Source organism: Populus alba, chromosome 2, assembly GCF_005239225.2.
Source record: "Populus alba chromosome 2, ASM523922v2, whole genome shotgun sequence".
NCBI lineage: Eukaryota > Viridiplantae > Streptophyta > Magnoliopsida > Malpighiales > Salicaceae > Populus > Populus alba.
This window is the reverse complement of record NC_133285.1, coordinates 19,273,238-19,284,890: the sequence shown is the minus strand read 5'-3', so window position 1 is coordinate 19,284,890 and position 11,653 is coordinate 19,273,238. Positions and strand designations below refer to the sequence as shown.

General features: G+C 30.6%; 1 pseudogene; it reads right to left on the bottom strand.

The window, feature by feature from the left end:
* Nucleotides 1–551: 551 nt before the first annotated feature.
* Nucleotides 552–1,946, bottom strand: LOC118059360 (uncharacterized; annotated as a pseudogene).
* Nucleotides 1,947–11,653: the final 9,707 nt, after the last annotated feature.

Sequence of the window (11,653 nt, the reverse complement as noted above, 5' to 3'; positions counted from 1 at the left end):
CACACTGTCGAGCATGGGGAAAGTTGTTTGCACTGAATTGCATGCAGACCATGGCCTTGATTTCGATTTCATGGGACTTGTCATGGCACTGGTCATTGCTCTTGCCCTTATGGCCATTTGTATTCAACCTCCTCGGCGAACTTTGGTGTTGCATCGCATCGCTTGAAAAGGTTCTCTTTGAATCTTTGGCCAGGTTCCTCGTAGTCTGAGTCTTCTTCGATTCTTTTTTGGCGTGAGTTCGTCATCTGAATCTTGCTTTCAGGGGGAGGGCTGAAGATTTTGGATCAACGTATCTGGTTAGTTTAGTTATACTGTAATTTGTAATCTAAGATGTCATAAATGTTGGATTCCAGTGCCGGTACATGGCTAAATAATGCCTAATATACTTTAGTTTTCTACAATTTCACTCTTTCTTTGAGATAAGACCACGATGAATCATGGGAATTCTGACACTATTTTTGCTTTGAGATTCGATCATAAGAATCTAAATTTCTTTCCAGTTTTAGTTATAATGGAAACTACTGGTAATATTTTTATTGTAACATGTGAACTTTATTGTAAAATAGTAGCACAATCTTATTAACATGCCTCCAGTATGAACATCAAAATTGTTTTTCATTACACTATCAAAGCTCTTTCAACAATCCAAAATACAACATCTCAAGCAATAACACCAATTACTCAGAAACTTAACCGGTTATTTACTCAAGTGAGCAAGGCTGGTACAAGTAGCCATGGAAAAACTGGAATACATGTCGGTTCTAAACTATAAATCTTTGTTAATTGATTTTCCAATGGAACCTTGAACTGTCTGCGAGAGATGCTCAATCCAGTACTTCAAAACAAGCTGACCATGACAAGTATTCTTGAACGTCTTCTTCCTCGCAGCTTTTCTACAGGATTCAGCATTCTCTCTTTCTTCCTTCTTTGCTTTAGAATCAACTCTCTTTCAATCCTTGCCTTCTCTTCCTCTTCACACCATTTCTCATAAATTCTTTCAAAATATTCTTGCCCCTCTCGTTCTTTTTTATCATCTTACTGCCTCATCCATTTTCTATCTCAGCCTGAAACAGCGATTGAAACTGTAAATGTCTAGTTCAAATTCAACATTCATGCTAATCTTGAATGCAAATCTACAACAAAAACTTGACAGAAAAATTTCAATTTCCAGAACCCGTTTGGGTTGCATTTCTAATCAACAAAGACTTATTTCTCATCAAATCACGCAAGGCCAAAAGAAGCTTATAATGTAAAAATCTCAATTTTCAATATAGGACACGAGCCCAGATTGCAGCTCTATAATCATGTGGCGATATTATATGAAAAACACAGTTTCAAAGATGAAATACTCTTCAACAGATTTTGCAAGAATTGTATTCATCTAAACAAACAATATAATTGCAGAGTGCTAAGCAAACAAACGAAATTCTCACACCCCTGAGGATCTTACAGCTGAGGAAAGCTCATTTGGCTGATTTTGCTGCTTCAGCTTCTTCTTAAACTTGCTCACGTACTTGGCATTCTCATAAAACTCCCTTCGCTTCTCTAATGCAAAAACAGAGAAAAAATAATGTAAAAAAAAGAAGCAAATCCTCTCATATTTCATAAAAAAAAAAATTCAAAAAATCATGAGCTACCCCATTACCAAGTATACGTTCAAACATCTTCAAATTCTCTCAGTTATCACTGAATGAGAAAAAAAAAATATATAATAAAAATCAAGCAAACCCACTAAAGCTTGGAGCTTAATCAACCATTTTCAATAAGAAAACAGAAACAAAACACACCCGTTTAATTTAAATAAAAAAATTTATTAACATACTTACTTATAATGGCAGGATTGGAGGAGAAGGAGGTGTTGGATTTGGCATTAATGAAAGCTTCAAGAGAAAGACCGGCGGCTCCTCCTAATTTGCTGTTCCACTTTACTTTAGACTGTCACTTTGTCGTTCTAAATTTTCCAATTTAAGGGTGTGTGGTGTGTGTGTGTGTGTGTGTGTGTGAGAGAGAAGAGAGAGAGAGAAAAAAAAAAAAAAAAAATGAGGATTAAAATTAACATAAAAAAATAAAAATAATGTTGTAATTTAAAGAGTGAAATTGAAAAGAATAATAAACTTTATAAAAGAGCTAAAAAAAATTAAAAATTAAAATAATAAGGAACAAATTAGAAAATATAATACCATCAATTTGAATTGAAGAATAAAATAAAAAATTACTAAATTTTTTATAAAAGGACCAATGATAAAAATTAAAAATCCATAGAATGAGGACTACATTGGATAATATAATATTTGGTAAATTAGGATTGAGGAATAAAAATTGAAAATAAATTAAATTTTTACAAAAAAAACTAAAATCAAAACTGAGAAATCAAAAGAATAAGGGACTGAAGTTGAAATGTTAACCCCTAAAAGGAGCAAGCTATAATTTTTAGGGGAGGAGAGAGAGAAGGAAAGAAAAAAGGTCAACCGGCGTCAACTGGACCATCAATGGAACATAGCAGTACCGCCACCAACATGAAGATGATACAACGTTTCTTTCTAACGGCACAACGGAAGGGTAATTTTGGATGTTTGAGAGGGTGCTACACGCACTGTTTAAAAGGTGTGAACGCCACTCACGGCCTTCCAGGTCTCGTACATACACCCAACTTTTTTATTATTATATAGTCAAAACTCAGAAACGCCCCTATGCTGACTTTGTAATTATATATATAAAAAAAAAGCTATTGTGTGTAGCCAAAAACGCTCCTTGGCCTTAGATTTAAATTTTTAAGGGTATTTTCATTACTCTTAAAGTGCATTTTATTTTTATTTTTAATTTATATTTGTGCAAATACCAAAATGCCTCATCAGGTTCAATTTTATAATAGCAAAAAAAACTACTAATGTAAAAATATAAAAAATACCCCTTAAATGCCAGGTTTATTTTTTTATTTGCTTCCAAGGCTATTTGAGTCGTTTTTACTATGCAACAATTAGATTGAAAAATAATTATATGTCCCTATTCTATTTAGTAATGATAAATGAGCTATGTGAAAAAAATTAAATGCCTTTAAAAGCCTGTTTTAGAGGGATTTTTTTGGGTGGAGAGACAAATATATCATTACATTGTTCTAGTGAGTAATAACAATGAATTTGAAACTACAATATTTTTCCAACTAATTTTTAGTTGTTTTAAATATAAAATTTTGAGTAACTTGGTATGATATGTTTATAGTTTATTAAAATTTGTAACATATGTTTTTTCTTACGTGTTTGAAGATTTAGAGTTTAAGTTTTATGTTTCTTAATAACTATATGTTGTATTTGAAATATTTATAAGCTTGAGAAATATAATGTAAAATCCTTTATGGAAAAAAGAATTATTTAAAGTACAAGTTAATGTACTTTTATCATTTCAATTAAAGTTTATGCTATTGCATATGGACTTAAAAGTATTATTTATTTTAGTTTTATTTTTCTTTGAAAATACAATGCAAACCATTGAAAAAAAAAACAATTGAGAAGAGCAACAATACAAGAACACTTGAGAGGAGTTTAGTTCTCAATCATAAACATACACAGAGTACAAGCCTTATTAAGCTTTTTAGCCTTCATGATTGCAAGATATTCTTTACAATTCTTCCTCTAGTTGTTTTTATTACCACAAATGATAACAAGTACTTTATCTTTTTTGATGCCTCTAGTAAACTTATGTTATTTAGAGATAAAACTTTTATTTTTATTTTTTTTTTTGTTTTTCTTTTTAGAACTTTTTAGAAGACTAAACTAGGAGAATAAAGCTTGTTTCCTTCTTATTCATGTAATAGTTTTATAATTAACTGTGAAAAGTTTTGGAGTAAATACTGCTATCACACTTGATATATAGCTCACTCATCCTCTCTTTAGGGACAAACTTAACTAGGAAAGAAGTCAAGCTTTGAATGGTCAAGGGATTATTAAGAGAGCTTTTCAAGAGTTGAAAAAGAGATTGACGCTAGTATTGACACTTCACTAGAGGGCTAAGAAAGGATTTATAGTCTTTAGTTATGCTTTTAAGAAAAGGTCTGGGTTGTATACTTACATACATCATGGCAAGGTAATTGCCTATACTTCTAGACAATTAAAGGCCACATTGACTTAAACTACCATGTACCATGACATAACAGCTAACAATTGTGGTGTTTTACTTTGAGAATATAAAGATATTATTTATTTACTATATAGGACTCAAATAAAAATTTTCATTGATCATAAAAGTTTTAAAGTATTTAATGTCGTAAAAAGAGAGTTAAATATGAGGTAGGCGAAGATGGTTAGAATTAATGAAAGGTTATGATATTGTATTTATTTCATTATCATTTAGAAAATAAATATGGTGGTTCTCTCCCTAAGTCAAAAGAATAAAAACAATGATTTGGTGGCATTTATTAGTTAGGGATACAGCTCTCATGACAACTTTTTGAAATTGGCTAATTTAGGCACAACATTTAATGAGAAGGAGTTGAAGGGTTGTTATTGGCAAAATTGGTAGTATAACCTGTTTTTGAGAAAAAAATATTTTGGAAGCTTAGAGAAAAAGATCGATAAGTTAAAGAGATAATAAAAAGAATGGGTTAGAACAAATACACCTTTTAGGATATTAAAAAAAATGGGATGTTGGAATTAGATAAAAGAATTTGCTTACCAGATGATAAGACTTTGATGTTGTGATGTCGTGGTCGCATAAATTAATTACCTAGCTTAAGATACAACACATAAGATACAAGATAGTATATAGAGCAAGCGAGGGTTGATTCCATGAGTAAGGTTTAAGTTAGATTTTTATGCTAGATGATATGCAATTTGGGGGGGGGGGTTGGAGGTTATCTAGCTAAAGCCGAAGTAAACAGAAAGAAGCAATCAATACTAAATCAAAGAAAAACAAACCTTGGTCGTAAGTAAACATCCACCTACAGAAATCAGAACTATCATTTAGGAAATGAAACGTCAATTTATACTTTAAATATCTATCATTTCTTATGTTAATTAGTTAACATATTTGTTGTAAAACTAATCTTAACCATCAAACAACCACAATGTCCGCACTAGTAATTTAATCCAATGACAGCCTTAAAAACTAAATGAGTTGATTAATCTAGACAACATAAATGTCCGTAGTGCCATGTTTGTTTGATCAATCAGATGTTCTCATATAAATAGATCTGCCACAATTATTAAACTCAGTTGCTTCACAAGTTTATATACCACAACTCTGGTTTTGATATCAAACTTAGCAATAGATTGTCTACAATAATAACTTAGAGTCCGCTTTAGAAATTAAAATAAACAATCATAGGAAAAATAAGCTTAGGAGAACAACTATAATTCATCATATAAGACTGAAAAGAAAATGTAAATATAAATCTCATAGTTCTTGAAATCCAACGGTTTTCGTGTCCTTACAACCAAGAAAGAGAGTTTAGTCTTCCATATCTACTAAATTATTAATCAAAAAAGAAGGAAGAAAACATGATTTTGGTTCTGTTAGGAATGCACGTTTTTCTTCTCTTTGCTAACCGTCCTCTCTTTTCCTTTCTCTCTTACTTTTTATATTTCTAGGAAACCCTAATCCTTTTTCTACAAAATAATCATTTCCTAAGTAAACAATTTATATTTAATTAAGCCTTTCAATAACTATTTTCATAAAAAAAAAGGAGAAATAATCTTGCATAAAATTTAAGCTTTGAATTTTGACTTAGAAAGAGCTAAATTTATCGAAATAAAGACTTGGATGATGGTTTGGATACTTTAAGAAGTACTTTGGACTTGTTTCTTCACAAAACTTATTTGCTTGCAGAATTCACGTGTCATCTTAGAAAAATCATATCTCTTTCATATGAGCTCTTTTTCTGTTGAACTTTGGTAAGGTTGATAGGTATTGAGTTAGATTCCAATAAAATTGTATCAAATGGACTTCTGTAGATCAATATATTTAAGTGGAATGGCTAAAGGTCAACATTGGCAGAATACGAGATTTGACTTGAAGGATGTGATTTCCATGCTCTTTCTCTTTTTTATTTTTTCTTTCCTTATATATATTAGAAAGGTATGGATGTTAGCTTTCTTTATGCAACTAGAATCACTTCATTTCGACCTCTAAAGCTCAAGCTCTGATCAAAACATTGACTGGAGCTCAAATATGCTAATTATCTTCAATTTACTTCTTTTTTAATCTTTCATCCAAAAGTTCCTTTAAAACATAAAACATAGCAAAACACTAGGTAAATATGGGTAAAACTATCAAATAATATGGTTACATCAAATACCCCCCACACTAACTCTTGCTCGTCCTTGAGAAAGGATAGATTAAAATCATACTTAAACTTAATTAATAAAATAACCATGACCAATCTTTTAATCTCCCATTAATGTCCAAGAATATATGCATTATAAACAAGAATACAATAAAAAAGGATAGAGAGTACAAATTTTCATGAATTCATTTACATGCAAACTTCAAAACTCAATTATTATTGATTTTAAATGAAATCTATGCCATGCCAAAGTGATATGTACTCTCATTCCAACACTCCAACACTCATTTGTTTTAGGGCTTATGTATTTAAATTTTCTGAAATTCAATTAATGAATATGTTCTACCATAAGCTTGCTCTTCAATCTCATCTCTATTATTAAATATTACAAGCAATTGCATTAATCAAAAGGTCTTAATTTTTGTTGTTGTAATGGGGTTAGGGTTTAAGTGAGGTAAAATAAAGGAAAAAGAAAAGGCTAAAACCAAAGGAAGTAGAGCATTCTAAAAAAAATTGATCTTTTCAAACAAGATATTCCATTAAAGCACTGGAACTTTTATCTTTAAACCACCAATACTTAAAACTTCTTTTGATTTCAAGCTCCATCAAACATAAAAATTTAAGAACTATAAACATAGTGGAAGACACTTTTCTTTTCTTTCTTTTTCTTCTTTGGCAACTTTGCCTTTTTTTTTTCATCAAGCATCACTTTTTCTTTCTTTTCACATAATTTTTCCAACCATAATCCCATGAGATATCAACAAGTACATGCCCTACTAATCCTTGGCCAGGGGAAAAAGGAAAAACATAATAAAAAGTTAAGGTTTACAACATAGGTAAAGCAAGGAAAGAATAAAACAAGCTCAAAGGGTGGCTTCACTAAGGATAATATGCTTTAGGTTGTGATTAGTACTTAAAGTGCATTTTTATCAAAGGTTTTATATCATAATTTTTGCACTTGAAGTATCAATAACTCCTTAGCTAGAGCATGTTTTATAATAACATATCTAATAATATAAGATACCTTAATTTATGATTAAATAATCATCTTAAATGCAGGCCTATCACATAAATGAAATGATTGATTTGGTGAGTTTATGTACTGAAATTAAAAGGACAAATAGAGGGCCAAACTTAGGAAAGAAATGTTGGTGTAATCCAAACTAGAATCATTGTTAGGTTCGGATAATTTGAGTCATATCTGGAGCTGTAAATCTCAGATTTAGGTCTGCTTTATATGGATGGAAAGGTAAGAACATAGGCTACAACTTTCATGTGGAGTCCAGATATTTAAAAAAAGGCTGTTTTCCCCAAGTCCAACATTATAGCAACAAACGGAAAAGTCCAAATATGTCCTGCAACCCAGACATTGTTTAGTGTCAGCCCTATATCTCGAGTTCTGAAGTCCAAATGACCTCAATTTTTTTTTCTTGGAAAGCTAAGACAATTTCCTAGAACTTTCTTGAGTACAATTGATTCAATTCTGATGTTAGCAATAACATTTTTTTATTCAGACAAGAAGATAAGGATTTTCACAAAGTCAAGAGTTGCCACCCACTCAATAATTAGTCATCAAATCAATAGTTCCAAATTTTGCCTATAAAAAGGAGGCATTTCCATGCATTTAGAGGCTTGGTTATTCAAATCAAGAACTTGCTCTTGCTCTCTCTCTTTATATTTTTTTGTAATTCTTAAGTTTTGCTTTCATTAATATCTTGTTTATGCTTTTCATTCCTTTCCTTTACTTAGTTTGCTTGTATGTTTTTATTTTGTTTATTTATGTTTCTCTCTTTCATTATGTTTAGCAAAATTTTATTATGTCAAGGTGAAAAGGTTACACTAATGGCATGAAGAAGTATATTTAAACCTCAACTTGAACCTTAATGTTTAAATATAACACGTCTTTATCTTTTTATCATTACTAATTCTTAATACCTTGCTTGTTTAAATGTTCAATCTAGATTTGTGTTGTATAAACACTTAGTACAAGCTTACAAAATGCTTGGCACTCTTATAGCCCAACCGTATGGTATTACTTACACCTAATGCTATGAAAGACACTTGATTTGTTGTTATTATAAGTTAGCATCATGAATTCCTGAACAGTATTTAAAAGTTTGGTGTTACTGAAATAAGATAATTAATATGATCATGTTAACAATTTATAATGAGTGATTAATGACAAATCATCCAATTGGAACCTCCTTTGTCGATGTGGTTTCCAGTTGGGTAATAAAAGTTTATACTATTACTTGTTGTTTGAAATACCATTAGTAAATCATTCTAACCTTGACACTTGTTTATACTATTGTTTAATTCTCATAATTGAATCTTCTATCTCAAAATTCCATCAACTTCTTCTTCTTCTTCTTTATTATTATTTTATTATTAACCATTAAATATTATATAATTAACTATTTATATTACTATTACTATTAATATTACTACTACTACCACCACCACCACCACGACTATATTATATTATTATACTATTAATTATTATTATTACTATTGTTGTTTGTATTATGTTATTCATAATTTATATAATAACCTCCATGTAGTGGTTCAACCCGTCTTGCCGGTTATTTATCTTACCTTGGGAGAAGACAATAAAATCTTTTGTCGTGTCATGTTTTTGGCACCATTGCCAGGAGGTAAATTCTTGTATAAATTATAGTATTTATTTTATATTTTCTATTTTTATTTTTTCTTGTATCTAACTTTTGTTTCTTTATTTGTTTTTCTTTTGGTTTATCTTTCTTTCCTTTTATTTCTCCTTTCTACACATGCATGAGTGTTTTGGCCACGTACAATTGAAGTGGTAGACTTTGAGGTAATCTTCATCATTTTCAAAAAAATATGGCCGAAGAAATAAAACCAGTCACTTTTCTAATGAGAATAACCGTGTAGAATGCTTAGAGACTACATGAAAATCCCATAAGAATCAAGTGCACCCTCATGCATAGTTTTCCCTCCTAAATGCATCTCATTTTAATTCTAAGCAGACAATATTCAACTTTTACCTTCTTTTTCGTGCTAGATCTAGAAAATCCATACTTGCATTTGAGAGAATTTGAAGAAGTTTGTAACACTATAATAACTTAAATTGTAGCATGCAATACCATTAGATTAAAGCTTTTTTTCTTTTTTCATTAAAAAGATAAAACTAAAACATGGCTACAAAATCTTAGGCCAGGATTCATTCATGCTTGGGATGAATGCAAGAACAATTTTTAAAAACAGTTTTTTCCATCTTACAAAACCAACTCTTTCAAAAGACAAATCACCATTTTCACTCAAAAACCAAGTAAAACATTACCAACGTTGGATAGGTATCGAGACTTTCTTAATAACTTGCCCTCATTATGGTTTTTGAAACATGGAGATTGGTTTCATAATTTTATGAAGAGCTAACACCTAGAGATAGGCAAATGGTTGAATTGATGTGCAATAGAACTTATGAAGATAAAGACCCTAATGAAGCAAGGAGTACCTAGACTTGCTATGATGAAATGCATAAAAAATTGGGACACTACAGGCACTTATGAGCACCAAGTAAAAACCCAACCTCATACATTTAGTGGAGGTAATATATATAAACTTAGTGAAGATCATGACCTCCAAAAGCCAAATTTGCAGTTTTTTAGCTAGAAAAGTCGACGCACTAGAATTGAAAAAAGTGGTCAATTAAAATCTATTCAAGACATTGTGTGTCGTCAAATCTGTGAAACAAATGAACATGCAACCAATGATTGTCAAACTTTTGCCTTTTTCCGAAGGAATGCCTCCATGAAACAAAGCCCATACTTTAAACAATTTCCCAGCACTTCCATTTCCTCATGCCATGATCAAACAAAGGAAAGTCAATCACAATTCTGAAAGCCATGAAACTTCAACAGGTAAGGATCAAATACCTTTATTGGATGCTATTAAACATATACCTTCTTATGCTAATTTTTTTAAAGATCTGTGCATCGTGAAGAAAAAAAACGTAAATGTGAAAAAAAAGAAAGCATTAGGGCAATTATAATCGGAAACCAACAAGTAAGTGCTATCATCTTCAGAAAACAATAATGCTTTTGAAAATATAAAGACCATTGGTTGTCCTATAAATTATTGCTTTATTGAGAACATTAAAATTGAAAGAGCTTTTACTTGATCTTACAGAAGCTAGTGTGAATTTACTTCCCATATTCGGTTTTCAAAAGTCTCAATCTAGGTGAGTTAAATCTAACTTTTTAACTCTTATACTTGCTATAGATCTATAAAGTAACCTAGAGGAATAGTTTAGGATGTGTTAGTACAAGTTGATAAATTCATTTACCCTATAGATTTTGTTGTCTTGGATATACAACCTGTTGAAACATGTAATTCAATTCTTTGTTATTTTAATAGGAAATACGTCCATTTCTAACAATTTCACAACACAACACTTCTAATCCAATAATTCGCAGCATTGATTAATTGTAGAATGGACTGATGAAGCTAATCATTTGGAAACATAGACATTGGAAGATGAATATTTTCAAATATTTGCAGCAAACCTGGAGATGATAATGATTTATAGGAAGTGGACCTTTTATTGAAACTGACTGAGATTGGAAAAAAAATGAATATATGAAAAAAAACGATTTGGAAGCTCTTACTATTCAATCTATTTATTATCTAAAAAATTTTTAGAAAATAAATTTTAAGAATCAAAGGCATGTAATTGAAGACCACAAATTGAAGAATTGCCACCATGATCAATTTGAGTCCATACCTTCAAGTGTTCAACCATCAAAACTTGATTTTGAAGCGTTACCATTCAATCCTCAAATACTATTTTTTAGGAGAAAATGAAAACTTTCCCAGTAATAATCTCTTCAAAAACTTAATGCACATCAAGAAGGTAAGTTATTACAAACCTGAAAATGCACAAAAATGCATTAGGATGAGACGTAGTGGACATAAAAGGAATTAGTTTTTTGATTTGCACACATATGATGATTTATTTGGAGGAAAATGCTAAACCCTCTAAGAGAAATGCAATGAAGACGTAATCCTAGTATGAAAAAAATCATTAAGCTTTTAGATAATGGAATCATTTATCCTATTTCTAACAGCAATTGGGTAAGTCCTACCCAAGTTGTACCCAAGAAGTTTGGAGTCACTGTGATAACAAAATGAGAAAAATGAGTTAATTCCAACTAGGACAATTACTGGTTAGCGCATATGTGCAATTGACTATAGGAAACTTAATTCAATGACTAGGAAATATCATTTCTTTACTTTCATGATCAAATCCTAGAAAGAGTTGCAAGTCGATGAATTTTAATTGTTTCTTAGATGACTATCAGGTTACAAATCAAATTGAATTGCAATGGAAGATCAAGA